The sequence below is a fragment of the Aedes aegypti genome, chromosome 1 (assembly GCF_002204515.2).
Source record: "Aedes aegypti strain LVP_AGWG chromosome 1, AaegL5.0 Primary Assembly, whole genome shotgun sequence".
Lineage (NCBI taxonomy): Eukaryota > Metazoa > Arthropoda > Insecta > Diptera > Culicidae > Aedes > Aedes aegypti.
The window spans coordinates 129,408,442-129,423,293 of record NC_035107.1 but is presented as its reverse complement, the minus strand read 5'-3'; the positions used below and the strand labels follow the sequence as shown (position 1 = coordinate 129,423,293).

General features: G+C 40.5%; 1 protein-coding gene across 7 annotated transcripts in view; it reads right to left on the bottom strand.

The window, feature by feature from the left end:
• LOC5576890 overlaps positions 1–11,242 on the bottom strand; it is a 167,090-nt gene extending 155,848 nt beyond the window's left edge. For 2 of the 7 annotated variants that reach the window (XM_021847678.1, XM_021847718.1), the window contains exon 1: positions 11,166–11,242. The gene's annotated coding sequence lies outside the window, so the exon portion shown is untranslated. Of the gene's footprint in view, positions 1–11,136 lie in introns of all 7 variants that reach the window. The other 5 variants (XM_001662940.2, XM_021847709.1, XM_021847693.1 and 2 more) reach the window with 4 other exon arrangements.
• Positions 11,243–14,852: the final 3,610 nt, after the last annotated feature.

Sequence of the window (14,852 nt, the reverse complement as noted above, 5' to 3'; positions counted from 1 at the left end):
ATAAGTTCATATGCGCGAATTGCGGGGGTAATCATAAGTCAAAATTTTTGGCTTGCCATTCGCGCAAGAGAGTCGTTGAGGCTCGGGCCAGGCAGATGAAAGATAATATCCGTTACGATAACGGTCATTTCCGGAATTTGCCTTATAGAGTATCCAACAATGCTCATTAACGATCGCTTGATCGTGAATCATACCCATCAGGAACATCATAATCATGCTCATTCACAAACTAATTTTAATGCGTCGGGTAGCCGTTCGAATCTTTCAATTTCGAATGTATCTAACCACGGTAAATCCTTTGCTGATATCGTAGCAGGTAATTTGAACACCTCCCCTATTCGTACAATGAGTACCCATTCTACTTGTTTCAAATCAAAAGGAAAAAACCCTACCGCCACAGGAAACTTCTCTCGCCTTTTCGTCTACCGAAAATTCTAATGGGATATCATCAGATAATGTACCCACTTCAAGTGATATGTCTGCCTCTGATTTTAATTTTCTAACTGATCAATTGAATCTAATGATTAATGCAATGTTCAAAGCCACCACTATGACTGAAGCAGTCCAAGTTGGTGTAAAATTTACTAATCAAATTGTTATTGGATTGCGTTTTTCTAATGAATCCAAATAATAATTTATATCTTTTAAATTGGAATGCTTGTTCTTTGAATGGTAAAGAACGACGAGCTGTTTAATTTTCTTACAGCTAATAACGTGCATATAGCAGTTATTACCGGGACGTATTTAAAACCTGAATCAAAACTCAAAAGAGATCCTAACTTTTTTGTTTATCGTAATGATCGACTTGATGGGGCATGTGGGGGAGTTGCAATCATCATTCATAGGCGTATAAAACAACAACTGTTTTTGTCATTTGAAACTAAAGTTTTTGAAACTTTAGGTGTTTCTGTTGAAACACAGCTTGGTAAATATACTTTCATAGCTGCCTATTTGCCTTTTCAATGCTCTGGACAGCAAGTTAATTTGCTCCAAACAGACTTGCGAAAATCGACTCGCAATAAGTCAATTTTTTGTCATTGGTGACTTTAATGCCAAACATCGGTCATGGAATAATTCTCAAAGTAATTCCAACGGCAGAATTTTATTTGATGAGTGCTCTTCAGGATATTTCTCAATTCAATACCCTGATAGCCCTTCGTGTTTTTCCTCTTCTAGAAATCCATCTACGATTGATTTGGTCTTTGTGATCTTTGTAGCCAATTAGTTACTCATGCTGATTTTGATTCTGATCATGTCCCTGTTACATTTCAAATATCCCATGAAACGATTCTCAATCCTATCAGCTCCACTTTCAATTATTTTCTAGCTGACTAGAATTTATGTGAAACATATATTGACTCTTAGCTTGATGTTAACATTCCTTAACAATCAAAACTTGATATTGACAATGCTCTTGAAACTGTAACAAATTCCATTGTTAAAGCCAGGAGCACTGCAATTCCAATATGTGAAGTAAAATTTTGGCAGGATTTGAAGAAAGAAATTTAAAACGATTTTCTCAATTAAGAAACAAAAATTTTTAAAATTAAATTTTCTCAATTGGGCTCTGGCTCTAAGCCCTTTTGGAAATAACCTAAAATTTTGAAAAAGAAAATACCTCAGAAGCCAATACCGGCATTGAAAGAGGAAAACAAATTATTACTAACTAATTGCGAAAAAGCTCAAAAACTTGCTATGCAGTTTGAAAGCGCGCACAATTTCAATTAAGTACTTACTAGTCCAATTAAAAATCAAGTTACTCAGGACTTCGAAAATATTCTCAATCAACAGAACGTTTTCGAAAATTCCTGGGAGACTAGTTTGGAAGAAGTGAGAACTATTATTAAAAAAAATCAAAAATATGAAAGCTCCTGGCGATGATGGAATTTTCTACATCCTCATCAAGAAACATCCAGAAAGTTGCTTATCATTCTTAGTTGATATATTTAACATATGTTTTCAATTAGCATATTTTCCTGTCAAATGGAAAATTGCTAAGGTTATACAAATTTTAAAACCAGACAAAAATCCTGCAGAAGCTTCTAGCTATCGTCCAATCAGTTCGCATTCCTCCATCAGTGAACTTTTTGGAAAGGTCATATTGAACAGAATGATGGTCCACATCAACGAAAACTCAATTTTTGCCAATGAACAGTTCGAATTCCGCCATGGACATTCGATCACTCATAAACTTTTACGTGTAACAAATTTGATTCGTTCCAACAAATGTGAAGACTATTCTACTGGTCTTGCTCTTCTAGACATAGAAAAAGCATTCGACAGTGTTTGGCATGAAGGCTTGATTGTAAAATTAAAAAACTTTAATTTTCCAACGTGCATTGTTAGAATAGTTCAAAGTTATTTGTCAAATCGTATTTACACTTCAGGTTAATTATCAGAACTCCAGGTCTGAAAGACTTCCGGTAAGAGCTGGTGTTTCTCAAGGCAGCATTTTGGGACCAATATTATACAATAATTTCACATCTGACTTACCTGAGTTACCTCAGGGATGTCAAAAATCTTTGTTTGCAGATGACACAGGCCTCTCCTCCAAAGGACGAAGCCTGCGTGTCATCTGTAGTCGATTGCAAAACAGCTGGGATATGTTTTCTTCATACTTGCAAAATAGGAAAAAAAAAATCCTAATGCTTCCAAAACTCAACTAATAATATTCTCACATAATCCAAAAGCTCTTTATTTGAAACCTTTAAGTAGACATGTTGTCACGATGAGAGGGATTCCAATAAATTGGACAGATGAAGTTAAGTATCTAGGGATCATGCTAGATAAGAATTTAACTTTCAAGCCAAACGTAACAAATATGTAAAATGTCTCTATCCCCTTATTTATAGAAAATCAAAATTTTGTCTTAAGAACAAGCTTTTGATATTCAAACAAATTTTCAGGCCAGTCAAGTTGTATGCTGTACCAATATGGACTAGCTGTTGTAGAAAGAAAGCTCTGCAGAGAATTCAAAACAATATTTTAAAAATGATTCTGAAGCTTCCTCCCTGGTATAGTACCAATGAGTTGCATAGAATATCCAATGTTGAAACATTGGAACAATGTAAAAAAAATAATTTCAGGCAAAAATCGTTACTATCTTCTATTGCCACGATTGAGGTGTTATATATTTAGGTTAAATTAGGTTAAGTAAATTGTAAACGTGTTTTTTTTTTTCAGCAGCACTAGATTAAGCGGCCCCAAGTCAGATGAATGACTGGTACGTTGGCGGATGCGAGCAGTTGAAGATCGAAAAGAATGCAGCATGGGTGAGAATGCTGCAACACCGCACGAGAGCCAACAAAACACGGTAAAACAGGTAAGGAACAGACAAAACTCGATCGTCCGGAGAAATAAGCGCCAGCACGAAGAACGAGATTGCGAAGCGATGGAGGAGCTGTTCCGCACTAAAGACACACGGAGGTTTCACAGGTCGACATGTGCGAGACAGCGAGACTGCGACGTAAATCTTCTCACGAACGAACGTGAGGTGGTCAAAAGATGGCGGCAGCACTACAACGAGCACCTTAATGAAAATGTGGCCAGTAGCGACGTTGGCACGGATGTATTGTTGGAAGCATGCGCGGAAGACCAAAGACTTCCGCCTCCAGATCTCCAAGAGGTTGAAACGGAGATTGGATGTTTGGGAAACAACAAAGCCGCTGGATTGGACCAATGACCGAGCGAGCTGCTAAAATACGGTGGTGATGCACTGGCAAGAGCGCTGCACTGGCTTATTTCCAAGTTTTTGGAGGAGGAAGTTCTGCCGGAGGAGTGGATGGAAGGAGTCGTATGTCCCGTCTACAAAAAGGACGACAAATAGGATTGCGCCAATTATCGTGCGATCACAATTTTTAGCGCCGCCTACAAGGCACTCTCCCAAATGTTATGCCACCGTCTATCACCAATTGCTAGAGAATTCGTTGGGCAATATCAGACAGGATTTATGGGCGAACGAGCAACAACGGACCTGATATGCGCCATATGGCAGGTGTTGCAGTATAGCCGCGATTCCAATGTACCCACACCCACATTGATCATCGATTTTAAATCGGCCTACGACACAATCGATCGAGATCAGCTATGGATTATGCACGAATACGGTTTCCCGGTCAAACTGATAAAATTGATCAAGGCGACGATGGAGCGAGTGATGTGCCTAATCCGAGTATCAGGGACAGTCCCTTCGAATCTCGCAGGAGTTACGGCAAGGCCTTTCGTGTTTACTGTTCAACATTGCGTTACAGAGTGTGATAAGAAGAGCGGAGATAGAAACGAGTGGCACGAGTGTCAGAAAGCCCGTCCAGCTACTTGGTTTTACTAACGGCATTGATATCGTAGCACAGAACTTTCAGACGATGGCGGGTACGTACATCCGACTAAAGGCTCAAGCTAGGTGAATCGGACTGAACATCATTGTGTCGAAGACAAAGTACATGATAGCGATGGTAGTCGAAGAATTCGTGTACTTAGGCTCACTGGTGACCAACCACCGACAACAACACCAGAAGAGAAATCCTGAGACTCATCGTTGCTGGAAATCGCAGAACTCTTCGATCGAGTAGAGTTCGCTATCGCACGAAGTTAACCATCTACAAGACGCTGAATAGATCGGTACTCCTTTATGAGCACGAAACATGGACCCTACGTGCAGAGGATCAACGCACCCTTGGTTTTTTCGAACGAAAGGTGTTGCGGATCATCTACGATGGAGTACAGATGGACAACAGATCGTGGAGAAGGCGGATGAACCATGAATTGCATCAGCTGCTGGGAGAACCAACCATCGTCCACCTCGCAAGAATTGGGAGTTTGCGGTAGGCCGGGCATGCCACCAGAATGTCGGATAACCATCCGGTGAAAAAGGTTGTCAAAAACAATCCGACCGACTCAAGACGACGTGGTGCACAGCGGACAAGATGGGTCGAGCAAATTAAGAACGATCTGCGGACCCTTCGCATAATGCCTGGCTGACGACTAGCAGCCATGAACCGAGTCGAATTGAGACGTCTCCTACGGTCTCTGCTGTGCCAACCAGGCCTTACTGGTGAGGTAAGTAGGGCTAGAACCAGTGGTGCCATGGCGCCCCAAGAGAAGTGACGCCTTTTATGTGGCAGATCAAATAGAACGAAGTGGCGCGGGTGACGAACATAAAGTTGGTAGAAGGCACGTCAAAGTAGGATACCAGAAAGTATCCCGAATGTTGTGTTAAAAGCGTCAATCATCGCGGTTCTGGACATGTGCTACGCTGAATATATCAGGAAATTAGAGAAAGAGCAGAAAAACGTACGAACTATCGCGGCAATCTCTAACGGTCCATTGTTTAGTCCAGTTATATGAAATGCGATGCACGATAACGTATTGTGGCTGCTTTACCGACAGGTGTTGAGATTACAAGCTTCGTAGATCATATAATTCTAGTGATCCTTGGCGAATCGAAGAAAGTACTGGAATTGATCACAGCGTACTCATAGTTAAGGAATGAATGTGCTACATATGGAGGATACACGTCTCCAGACAATGTGTAGGTATACCGGTTCCTGGACGACATTAAAATATTGATGGATTGATGCTACCAGAGACGAGAAGAGACATAGTAGTCGCAGTACACTTTTTAACGGCATTCTAGATCTTGCTATATTACCTAGATGTGCCATAAAATTTTGGGCAATTGCAAGGAATATGGAGGTCTTTACTTCGTCTTTGATGTTATTCCTCATTATATTGATGTCATTTGAGTGTGACAACAATATATTGATGCATGTTCGTAAAATGTTTGAGGAATTGACCGATGGGCTTGTCGGTCTAAAGCCAGTAGTAATTGGATGTGATTTCAATACATGGGCCGTGGATTGGGATAGCAGGGTAACTAATATCAGAGATTACAAAAAATAGATCTCCAACTGTGCAAAGAAGGTACCGTTAACACATTTAGGAAAAACGGACGAGAAGCGATCATCGATCTTACATGGTGTAGCCCATCGCTAACGGGCAAGATAAACTGGAGGGTAAGTAAGGAGTATACCCATAGCGATCACCAGGCAATCCGCTATAACCTTGGCCGAAGGGACTGCGCGGCAACGCCGGGAAACACGCCTATCTTGCAGGTGGAAGACGAAGGCCTTCGACAAGGGCCTTTTCGTCGAAGCACTTCGTATAGACAGCGATATCCCGGATCTTGATGCGGTGGAGCTGGAAAGGATGTCGGTCAGAGCGTGTGACATAACAATGCCGAGAAAACGGAAGCCACCAAACAACCGGTCTCCCGTATACTGGTGGAACAAAGCACTCTGCACTCTTCACACTGCTTGTATTAAAGTCAGGAGACGATATCAGAGAGCGAGACACGAGGAAGTCTGAGAAGAACGGAGAAATGTATTCCAGCAAGCCAGAGTGGCTGTCAAACGTGAAATTAAGCTGAGTAAGTCTAACTGCTCCAAAAAGCTGTGCCAAACAGCTGATGCTAACCCTTGGGGGATACCTACCCAGTGATAATAGCGAAAATCAAGGGCCCGTCGACGCCGGTCGAAGCGTGTGCGGACAAACTGAGAGTCATCGTCGAGGGTCTATTTCCAAAACTTGACCCTACAATGTGGCCGGCCACCCATATGACAATGAAGAGGTAGGAAATGCTGAAGCTTGGCAGATTTCCAACGAGGAGCTTATAGCAGCTGTGAATGCGCTGGAGCTGAACAAGGCCCCGGGTCCGGACGGAATTCCCAACGTGGCACTTGAAGCAGGGGTCTTTGCGTCTCCTGATATGGTTAGGAAGGTTATGCAGAAATGGCTGGACGTAGGTCAATTTCCAGAAATATGGAAAATTCAGAAGCTGCTAGTGTTGCCGAAGCCAGGAAAACCAGCCGGGTATCCAGGATTATATAAGCCTATATGTTTACTGGATACTCTCGGTACAAACAAAAGCCATGCTGAAAGTGTCTGGGTTCGATTCCCGGTCGGTTCAACATCTTTTCGTAATGTAAATTTCCATGACTTACCTGCCACACGATATACGAATGCGAAAAATAGCAGCTTAGGCGAAGTAAGCTCTCAGTTAATAACTGTGGAAGTGCTTATAAGAACACTAAGCTGAGAAGCAGGCAATGTCCCAGTGAGGACGTAATGTCAATAAGAAGAAGATACGGTGCAACATCCTGTGGCACGGCGCTACGGACCTAGCGGAATCGGGAGAAGTTAAACAGCGTGTTCCAACTCATCACTATGCGAGTGGTGAATACATACAGGACTTGATCGTCGGAAGCGGCATGCGTAATCGCTGGGATGATCCCGATCTGCATCATCATGTTTGAAGACATCGACCGCTGTCAGCGAAGAGAAACCAGGCAGTCGAGGAAGTTGAGAAGAATTCGTTCACTGGCTAAGTGGCAGCAAGAGTGGAATGCCTTCGAGAAAGGAAGGTGGACCCACAGGTCCATCCCGAATCTATTGGCGTGCGTGAACAGGGAGCACGGAGAAGCGAACTTCCACCTGACACAGTTCCTGTCAGGTCACGACTGCTTCGAACAGTATCTGTACTGATTCAGCCATGCGTTTCCATCATTTTGTCCTGAGTATATGGAGATTGAATAAACGCCAGAACATGTTGTCTACGACTGCCTGGGGTTTTACAAAGTACGAAACACGGTGGCTGCTTTTGGTGAGTACTTCAACGTAGAAGGAGTGGTACATGGAATGATAGGCGATTCCGATCTTTGGAATATGATAACCAGCATGGTGGTGCTTATAGTATCTGGCTTACAGCGCACCTTGGAGCAGAGTAGCGAAACGAGATGCAGAGAGCAGCGCTTGACGTCAGGTCGTCGAGGCGCCGATGAATCGAAAGCCAACCTCTCAACGGAATCGTCGGACTGATCTCGGTACTCGTTAAGTCTGTCTGGTGAAGAGAGGAGACCATCGGGCGCAATCGGGAGTTGCAGCTGTATATTCTCGTGAGCTAAAGCTGCATCAGTTTTATTAAATTGGTGTTTAAAATATACCGGAAATGATTGATCTCTTGTAAGGATTGCAACCAGCACTTCAACAACTAGTAATGGGAAAAGTAACAGACAGGTTTGATATAGCATTTTATCAAAATTTAAGTTTCTCAATTTGATAAAATGCGATGCAATCAGCTTTGTATGGGTAGAATCGGTAGAAATGGATGGCTAATGAGTAAGCTTGCAATAGAGCACCACATAACCATGGCCGTGCAATCAGTGTTACCAAATGTTTAGCCACATCTATCCAAGTAGTGTAGGCTCGATTCTGCTTCAATCCAGAAAACTTTTTGTCAGATATGTCTTCCGATTGTGCCAACGCTCAGTGGTAGTCATGCTAGTCATTTGTCTGGTGCAGTGTTTACTTCAAAGAACATAACCGCCCACTGGAAGAATTAGCGTGTCGGTGTCTTTTTTACGTTCAAGAATGCACCACCGTCATCATCATAACCTCAAAACCAGTTTTCCTGATAAAAACATTAATTGATTCGATGCAAAAATGTTCACTCTGTTTCTTTTGGAGGATGAAATATAGTGAACACATTTCTGAACATTCTTGATTCTGAACTAAAAAACTGCTTAGAACAGTTTGGATTCATATCGTCAAACTAAATTATATTTCTATCTCCAGGGTAAACATATTATTCAACAACATGTTAAAGCAGTATTGCAGTCCTCTTATCAGAGCTTCGACTTTCACATGGCAAACATTCAGCGTACTGAATCATTTGCGTGTTAAAATTGTGATCCCGACCAAGAAACTTCATATCTTCTTACATATAACTATCCAGGTTTTGAGCAAACGCCATTCCAAATAAAACATTTCCCAAGTGAAGCTGATTTCAGAAACTTTAATCTTCAGGACTTCACGACTCGACTTTTGGGGTGCAGTTTGAATTTATTTTTGTTGTATGAGGCTATTTGCAATCATTTTGCTTATGATTTTCACTTTTCAAGGGACCACATTTTCGGTTTCCAGTTATAAAAGGTAAAATTATGCAATGGACTCAAAAATTGCAACAGAACAAATCTCCCAATCGGTGGATAACGTACCTCTGGCCTTCTGATACTTGATTGGAGAACCCATCTCTAGTCTTAGTAATCTATAAACAATTTCACAGTTTTTATTTCTAAGCTTTACCAATAGATCATGTTTGTATTTGTTTATTGTCTGACAAGAGATACTCTATGCTCTGGGAAGTACTTGTAGAGTAAGATTTTATGGATCACATAGTACCGTAAAATCGGGTGTAATTGATCAGTAGGGTGAAATTGATCATCGTATCATACGATTTTATTTACTCGTAATGGAGCACACATGTCAATGTAAGTTGCTGTAAATGAACGTTGCTTGTCGTAACTGTTGTCAAATTGTGTGTTGTGAAGTTTTTTGCGTTAAAGAATGTTTATTACTATGAAAATAACTTAAAATTTCAAAATCATGCACGGTGCAGTATTCACAAACACCTATAAACTTCTATTAATACCTATTTACCTTCTATTAGTACCTTAGGATATTTTGCTAGAGAAAATCCGAACAAAAGGGCCATAATCACATTTTGGAAATGTTCCAAGTATTCAATGATTTGGCATCAATTCCCTTTTTCATGTACAATTTTCGTTGTTCGTATAAGCGAATGTAAATCCCTTTCACAAACTATTCTTCATCTGCGCACCCCTCGCAAGCCGAAGGACAAACGATACGATTGTTAATAGCAGCAAAGGGATCCCACCAAGACGAATGAACGAAGAAAGCCGAATGTCTCCTACAACCGTGGATACGGCCTTCCCTGAAGCAGACACTCGCGATTATCTTGAAACTCAGAAAAAAAAATACCACCCTCCCTGTTCTGGGAAGTCTTGCAGCAGCAGCTCCAATGGATAACAGCGATAGCTTTTCTTCTTTTCTTACCACCTGCTGGCACACCATCATCATCGCAGTTTTTCGCCCTTGCATACGGCTACTGATTATATGACCGACGAATAGGCATAGAAAATCACTTCAATACACGTTATTTTTCTCCCTCGACGACGAAATGAATAAGCTTACTATACAATCATTCCGACATACCACTAACTTGACTTCACTATCCCATAAATACGGTGGAACGCTTCTTTTCTTTCTTTATTCAGCTTTTTAGCCGTGGAAAACATCTACTTTTGCATGAGCAATATTTCTCTTTGTGGCATTCATAGAAACCCTCCCTGACATTTTAGGTGGAATTGGCAAATTTGTTGTTTTTTTAAGCAAACCTCACGTTTTGATTTTAGAACTAATTATATGCTCTCAGATTAACATAATTTAAGAGTCACGGGTGTACATTTTGACAAAAACAAAAATTCTTGGTACATGCATAAGTATGTTCAACGATATTAGTTCAAAAATATATATTCAGTAATAAATACATGTTCAGCAAATCATTGAATGATTAAAAACCAAATAATGGCAAAGATATTTTCAAAGCTCATTCAAAATCAAATTTAAGTTATTAGAATTGTTACAAAAATGTCCGTACAAACTTGTAAAATTTAGAGTATATGATTAGTTTTAAAACTTTGATCAAAATCTAATGGCAAACTATATGCAAACTTATGACACTTCTAGTAATGAAACATTGATATAAGTTTGATTCTTACTAAACGATTTTGGCTTGTTCCTGACGATTGAATATTGATATCCTCGAGATCTCACATTCGCCTTGATTTTTTTGTGTATCCTTATTAAATAAAGTTATACAGAGAAAAATCAGTTCAAGATAACAATCTTTTTGTAATACATTGTCAAGAAAACAATATTCGTAAAATATACGATGAGAATGAAATGTGTCATTTTAAACAGCGTTTGTGAATCTGCTTTTCTCGCTTGGAATGAATCTGTTTCCACCACCAATCAACGTTCCACCACTGTGTTCCATTCCTTGGCGTGACGTAGGATGACGGAAAATTTCTGAGGCACACACCCTGAACGAGTCACAAATTTCAGCAGCTGACAGCGATTCCAGGCTTCACCTATGGACCAATTTCAGGATTGACACTTCCACCGCTGGATGCACAACCAAATGTTCTCTTTTTCATGGAAAACCTTGCACATCCATTTCCGGAGCACCACAGAAACGGAAAATGCTGCTGTTCCTTTCACCTCTATTTTTTGCTGAAAAAATTACAAACCAACCGCAACCGCACACCGTCGGATTATGTAAACTCATCGCAATGAAAGTCTCGGTTTGACTGGGACTGGAAATCCACCCGACCCGACGATTTGCGGCTCTTGGTTGGTAGCAACCAGGCGTGAGAACTTTCTGAGTGCCATTCGGGTGTTTGTTATTGTTTCATCTACGCACGCGTTGCCGGAAGTTACTGGAAAACGGTACGCCGATGTCTTCGGGGTTGTCGCTGTGATTGTGAGTGCAATGCCAGCCGGTGGGTGACCGTTATCTGGGGGGAAAATGAGATGGGGATATTTACTGGACCGTATGCGTGTAGGCATTCGAAATTCCATTCCAGTGCTCAAGTGTAGTGACTTCCACACAGATGGAATGTTTTGTTTTGGCTCGCTCTTAGATATATACACTATGAATAGTATCAACTCGCCCTAAGCAGCACAGATTTGAAGGATACCGGATGTGTCATTTGTAGGGCGAAAATCACTGAAAAGTTACTGTCATTGTCATTTATCGCTGGATATAATGGTACAGCTGTCCAATAATTCTTCTTACGCCTTTTCTTTGTAATTTCTTTATTAGTATCATTACAAACATTACATTCATTTCTCATATCTAGGTGTTCTGTTTTATTAGACAACACTATCATCCTAATTTGGTAAAAAAAATTAAGATTTTATTAACATTTTGTCAACAACATATAACATTTAATTTTCCGTAGCAGTCCAGATTTTTTACACGTGAGTGGATTTCATCTGCATATAAGAGAAAAAAACACGCTTTCAATTTACTTAACCTAAATATATGACGCATTAATCGTGGCGATAAAAGATTATAACGATTTTTTTTTCCTGAAATTATTAATTATTACACTACCCACCATAAGTTTGGAATCGCATAATTCAGTATTGCAACACCCCAGTTGAATATTGCAGCACCCCGAAAAGTTTAGCATCACCCTAAACTATAACACTAATAACGCAATATTTTGGAAACCTTACTTTGTAGAAAGCTGCAGTCTTCAGCAAAGTTGTTCAGAAGCCTTACGGCGTTCATCAGCTGAAATTTTTAATCCGCCATTTTGCCGCTACGTGGCGCTAGTGTGCATGTAAATTGGTCATATTTTAGACGGCTCTAGCTCATGAACCTGACCTGATTGGTTAGCAATTTTGCCGCTACGTGGCACTAGTGTGTATGTCATTTGATCATATTCTAGCAGGCTCTAGCTCATGAACCTGATTACTTAGAATGTTCGTGTCTTCAGCAAAGTTGTTCAGAAGCTTAGAAGCAATCTGAGGCAGCACTGATTGGTTAGCAATTTTGCCGCTACATGGCGCTAGTGTGTGTCATTTGATCATATTCTAGCAGGCTCTAGCTCATGAACCTGATTACTTAGAATGTTCGTGTCTTCAGCAAAGTTGTTCAGAAGCTTAAAAGCAATCTGAGGCAGCACTGATTGGTTAGCAATTTTGCTGCTACGTGGCGCTAGTGTGTATGTCATTTGATCATGTTCTAGCAGGATCTAGTTCATGAACCTGACCACTTAGAATGTTCGTGTCTTCAGCAAAGTTGTTCAGAAGCTTAAAAGCAATCAGTACGCATCGTACCTTCGTGCTGTGCGTACACGAATTCTCTCTGCTCTTGGAAGTTTTCTTAAAAACTACCTAAAGCAATAAAACAGTACTTTTCAGTGCTACAAAACAGTACTTTTCAGTGCTAAAATTAAAAACGGTACTTTTCAGTGCTAATAAAACAGTACTTTTCAGTACTATTTTTTCAACCATTGATCCCTTTACGATCCTTGTTTGGACCCGTGCCTTCGATTTTTCGTTGGACCCGTTGGCGAAAGCTAGCGGTGGTAATCCTTCTTGGACACCGTCTTGGGAAAAAACCTTTCGAAGGTCACGTCTTCTTTCGTTTATTAATTAAACATGGTATCAACTACAAACAAAAGGAAGGGTGAATCTCTGAATTCACTACTTCCTTCCAAAAAAGTGGGTTTTAAAACTGTCACTACACGTGGCAAGAATGGAAGAAAGGACGCTTCCCCGGAATGCAAACTTTCTTCCAAGGGTGAAATGAATAATTGTATCGAAATGAGCAATCAGTTCGATGCTCTAGACAAATTTTCCGAACACCAAATCGAAGCAGCCTCTAGCCCAGGCTCTTTGATTCAAGTGAGGAAGCAAAGAGTGCCGCCTATCGTGGTCAGTTGTTCCGAATTTGGGGGATTTAGGCAGGAGATCTTGAACTCCATTAGGGGAATCAAGGTTTCCTTCCAAATCGCAAAGAAAGGAGACTGTCGCGTTTTGCCGGAAACTCTTAAAGATCGTGAGCTTCTTCTCAAACATCTTGAAGAGAAGAAGCACAAATTTTTCACTTATGACGACATAACTGAACGTTTGTTCAAAGTTGTCTTGAAAGGTCTCTCAAGTGACTATAAATCACCTGAAGAGATCAAAAATGGAATAAATGATTTACTTGGATTTTCCCCAGTCCAAGTAATCATTATGAAAAAGAGAACCCAATCTGGCATTGTTCGGAAAGGGCTTTCTCAAGAATTTTATTTAGTTCACTTTAACAAAAAAGAACTAAATAATATTAAAGCTTTAGAAAAAGCAAAACTTTTGTTTGATGTCCGTGTGACATGGGAACATTTCCAGAAACCTGGAGGAAATTACCAGAACCCCACTCAGTGCCGTCGGTGCCAAAAGTGGGGTCATGGTACAAAAAATTGTCGCATGGATGCTAAATGCATGATTTGCGGAGGTTCTTCTCACGCCAAAGACGTCTGTCCAGTGAAGGAAGATACCACCAAATTCATATGTTGTAATTGTGGGGCTAACCATAAGTCCAATTTTTGGAATTGTCCTTCACGCAAAAAGGTCATTGAGGCTCGTGCCAGGCAGATGAAAGATAATATCCGTTACGATAACGGTCGTTTCCGGAATTTACCTGGTAGAGTATCGAACAATGCTCATTTTTCAGTTAACGATCGCTTGATCATGAATCATACCCATCAGGAAGATCATAATCATGCTCATTCACAAACTAATTTTAATCCGTCGGGTAGCCGTTCGAATCTTTCTATTTCGAATGTATCTACCCACGGTAAATCCTTTGCCGATATCGTAGCAGGAAATTCGAACTCCTCCCCTGTTCGATCCATGGGTACCCATTCTACTTGTTTCAAATCAAATGGAAAAAACCCTACCGCCACAGGTAACTCCGCTTCTTCGTCTACCGGAAATTCCAATGGGAAATCACATGACATGTCTGCCTCTGATTTTAATTTTCTAACTGAACAATTGAATCTAATGATTGATGCAATGTTCAAAGCCACCACTATGACTGAAGCAGTCCAAGTAGGTGTAAAATTTACAAATCAAATTGTTATTGGATTACGTTTTTCTAATGGATCCAAATAATAATTTATATCTTTTAAATTGGAATGCTCGTTCTCTGAATGGTAAAGAGGACGAGCTGTTTAATTTTCTTACGGTTAATAACGTGCATATAGCAGTTATTACCGAAACGTATTTAAAACCTGGATCTAAACTCAAAAGAGATCCTAACTTTTTTGTTTATCGTAATGATCGACTTGATGGGGCATGTGGGGGAGTTGCAATCATCATTCATAGGCGTATAAAACAACAACTATTTTTGTCATTTGAAACTAAAGTTTTTGAAACTT